Source organism: Curcuma longa, chromosome 18 (genome assembly GCF_044706935.1).
Source record: "Curcuma longa cultivar G26 ecotype Majalengka, Jawa Barat chromosome 18, ITB_CL_G26_1.1, whole genome shotgun sequence".
Taxonomy (NCBI): Eukaryota; Viridiplantae; Streptophyta; class Magnoliopsida; order Zingiberales; family Zingiberaceae; genus Curcuma; species Curcuma longa.
The window spans coordinates 3,709,973-3,714,395 of record NC_133878.1 but is presented as its reverse complement, the minus strand read 5'-3'; the positions used below and the strand labels follow the sequence as shown (position 1 = coordinate 3,714,395).

General features: G+C 39.2%; 1 pseudogene; it reads left to right on the top strand.

Moving 5' to 3' along the window:
- Positions 1-2,687: 2,687 nt before the first annotated feature.
- On the top strand, positions 2,688-3,805 carry LOC141812111 (uncharacterized; annotated as a pseudogene).
- The last annotated feature ends 618 nt before the right edge of the window (positions 3,806-4,423 follow it).

Genomic DNA, 4,423 nt, shown 5'->3' with positions numbered 1-4,423 from the left:
AATGCATCTTGGATCATGTAGATTTTGGCCTTCAAATTTTGTCTCCATGTTGGCCCAATTTCACTTTCAAGTTGAAGGAATGTGATCCATTTAGTTGTTGCCTCCATTGTGCATTGATCCTCCTTTTCCTTGAGCTCCATTATTAAGCCTTCCAAAGCTTGCTTCATTCTCTTAGTCTTGGATCCTGCGTTGTCTAGAAACTTGGAGACAAGAAACGGGAAATGCGGAAACGGAAACGGGAAACGGTAATAGTTGAAGTTTTCAGATTTTGGAAACGTCGAAGACCTCATCAAATACTATGAATATTTCCTAGACTGTGGCATAAGTAAGACCATGTTGCACATGAAAAAATTTGATTGTGGACATTTTTCAAACTTAAAGTCAAAATTCATCAAATTTGGTCGTTTCTTGTAAGTTTCCACGGATGGAAACGTTTCCTAGCGTTTCAGAAACAGAGACTTCAGTGTAAACGTCATTTCCAGACAGCGTAGCATGGACACATCAATTTGTCTTCTCCTTAGGTTACTCAGCTACCCAATTGTACCCGGTTTTGGGTCAATAGAAACAACATCAAATTCCTCTGGAAGTTCCAGCTCTTCAAGCACAGCTATTCGTTCCTTATTTCCCACCTTGTTTCTGCATTCTCGGTAAAGTGCCCCTCTTCACATATGAAACATTTGCACTTCCGCACCCTTGCTCTATCATTTTGATACTTCTTTCTTGATTACCCTAACATGGATTTTATGTGGCTTGCCTTTATAAGTTTGGGCCTTTCTAAGCCCAAATCGCCTTCTTTCTGGATTATGCATAACGCCTGGTAGAGGCATTTGGGAACAGAATTGGTAGTCCTTTGCACTCCTATGCAAAAATTTCAATGACCAAACTTCTAACTTCTGTCTTGGTCAGTGGTTTATTTGACACGAAATCTTTTTCCAAACTTTTTATAGAAGTCCGTAGCTAAGCTACTTCCTTCCTAAGATTCCTATTTTCTTCTTCAAGGAAACAGAAGTGTTTGAGAGTTACTTTTGACAAAAGACACACCTTACTATGGAAATTCATATCAGTTTTCTTATATGCTCAATATTTTATCAAAGCATTTCCAGAAAAGCTGAGACTATTTCTGAAGGAAAGAATCACAAGATCAGAAGGTGGAGACCCGACAAGCATCCTTGGTCCGGAATTCCGCAAGGCTAGTAAGTGCGTAAGGCGGTAAGCCTGGAGATCTTATTTGAGGATATTCTTCAAAATAGTCTAAGTTTTCATTTGAAAAGCTTGGGATGAGGATCTTTACTAATAAATTTATTTGATAAAGCGACCGGATGAGTTAACTGATCGCAAAAGACCGCCGAGCAACGTAAGTCCTCAAAAGAGAGGTCGTTAGCCAGTCGGATGAGCGTGAAAGTTTTACGAATCCCTAAGCCGTAAGAGTAAATTTAATGGTAAGGAAATTCCTTTATGTCGGAAAGAATTGAGCAAAATATAAGAGAATGGTATGAAAAGACCCGAAACCAAAACCTTGAATACCTTGATCTAGCTGATACCACAAAACTCGAACCAAAAGACCTAGCAAATAATCTTGGGGTAATCCATAGTAAGGTGTGTCTTTTGTCAAAAGTAACTCTCAAACATTTCTGTGTCCTTGAGGAAGAAAATAGAATTCTTAGGAAGGAAGTAGCTCAGCTACGGACTTCTGTAAGAAGTTTGGAAAAGGATTTTGTGTCAAATAAACCCCTGACTAAGACAGAAGTTAGAAGTTTGGTCATTGAAATTTCTAAGCAACCAAAGTTAATAGAGGAAGAGGCAGTCAAATTAATTGAGGAATTGAGACAAAGTGTCAGAAAAGTAGAAGGTGTTCTGCAGGAAGTTAAAAGGTTAATCGGTGGATGACAGAGTTTTCTAAGCAGTTGGAAGATAATAATTATTTGAAGGCGTTAAAATCAACAGATAATATTGAAACTCCTGCAAAAGGATTTGTAAAACCAAGTGAACATTCGTCATCAACTTTTGATTTGCTAAAAGTAGTGGTCAAACAGAATAATACTTTAATTTCTTTGCTTATATCACAAGGAGAAGTTGATACAGGACTTGCGAGACCAGATTAATCAGTTAAAGAAGCAGCAGCAGCAGCCTCCAGAAGCTCCTTCAAAAGAACTTGAAGTATCAATTGAGCAGCTGACAAAAAGGCTTTCTGGCCTAAACCTGGGAGGTGAAACAATTATTCCTAAAAAGAAAGGTTCTATCCTGATTTATAAGAATCCTTCTGATATTCTAGAAGCAGAGAAAAGGAAGTTAAAATGACTTCTAGACCACCAGCCGTTACTACTACTACAACTCAAGTACCAACAGCTGAAGACCAGATTCGGGATTATCAGCAGAATCAACGAAGATTATATAATTTGCAAAGAAGAATAATTCCAAGTCAAAGATGTTTTAGAAGGACAATTGAAAGCCAACTAGATCCAGAAGCACAGTTGGAAATTTCTAGATCCAGAAGAGCAACAATGGTTCCAGCAGAAATTCTTTATTCTGCAGGTTATAGACCAACTCAACACCGAGTATATCAACACTACTCGGAGGAAGATGTTTTGTGCGTAGAAGATGGACAGGTGGATCTGCCACTTGTCACTACACAGAGCCATAGAGCTCTAAGAGAGGCTGGATTTCACCACATCCATGTGGGCCTCCTAATGGTAAGAGTTTACACTCTTCATAGACGTGATGCAGGAACCATGGCGCTAGTTGTTTTACAGGATACACGATGGCGTGGAGATCGTGCAATCATCGCAACAATGGAAATGGATCTTTCCAGGGGAACCCAAATGACTTATGTCATACCAGATTTAATGATAAGTATTGATGACTTTTCAAATCATCTTGAATTATCAATACAAACCCATGGTTATAATGAATGGCAGGGAGGCACGAGTAATTTGTTAATTACTCGAATGATGTTGGGCAGGCTAACAAATACAAGTTTTACAAATTTTTCCTATAATGTTCAACATGTTGCAGACTATCTAGCTAGCAGAGGAGTTATTGCTCTACCGGGGAATCGGTTTTCTACTGAAGAACTACAAAATCAAAGATGGATATTAAGGCCAACTCTGAGAAGAAATCCAATGGCTCCAACAAGAGTTCAATCCCGAGCTCTTATGGATGGCATTGTTTCGCTACAATTTGAAGGTTATACTGCAATTCCTGAGCAGCAACCCATCAGGTCAATGAGCATGATGAAGAAATTCATTCTCCTGAGCAAGAAATTTTGGCGGTGTTAACAATTGAAGAAGCTCTACCAATAGTGGAGTTCACAAGATTAAGTCCAAATTCAACTATACCAACAAGAGCTACTTATGGGGCTGCAGGGTATGATCTCCATATAATCACTAATGTTGAAATTGGTGCAGGGGATAGAGATCTACTTGGCACAGGATTGGCTATGGCTATTCCAGAAGGATATTATGGAAGAATTGCGCCAAGATCTGGAGTTGCATGGAAGAAGGGTATTCATATTGGAGCAGGAGTAATTGATAGTGATTACCGAGGAGAAATAAAAATTTTAGTCTTCAATCTGACATTTGAACCTGTCCAATTCAAAAGGGGTGAAGCTATCGCTCAAATTATTTTTACAAAGATTGCTACTCCACCATTGATGCAGGTTCCAAAGTTACCAGAAACACGACGAGGAACGAGTGGGTTTGGATCTACATCCGTTGAGAATCAAGCCTCAACAAGTCAAATGTCCATTGGTTCATCAGAATGGAATGCAATTATGGAAAATTTGTGTCCACCAGAAAAATCTGAATGAAGCACAACCTGCTTTACCTGAACCAGCCTTAGATGAATATGATCAAATGCTTATGGATTGGATTGGTAAAGAGCATATTTTGGCCATCAATCATCAGGAAAGCCAATCTATGCAAAATGATATTTGGGATACTTTGGGACAACCAAGCGGCAGGTATGATTATATGGTAAAATATAATCCTCCTGAATATATTGATTTTGAACCAGCAGTAAAACCAAGCTGGGGTGATGAAGAAGATGAAGGCAATTCTAATATTCAGAACCAATGCCAGCCTTGTTATGGTTGGATCAGTGAAGATGACGAAACAGTGGCTTTTCTAAATGGCGAAGATCCTGTTTATGATACAGAAGATGAATGGGTCAACCCATTCTCCACGGAAGGTGGTGGGTATGACTCTGATTCTGACTCTTCTTATTTTTCTGCTGAAACTAACTTACAACAGGATGAGGAAATTCAAATAGCTCATCTCGAGCTAGATCTAACAACAGATTATCCAGTCCAAATGAAGGATCATGTGCAAAGAGTTCTAGCTTCAACGGCGTCATCAGCAGCATATAATCCACCAGAGGATTCTATGATGGGTCCTCCTCAATATGCTCCGGCTACTGAAAGACCAGC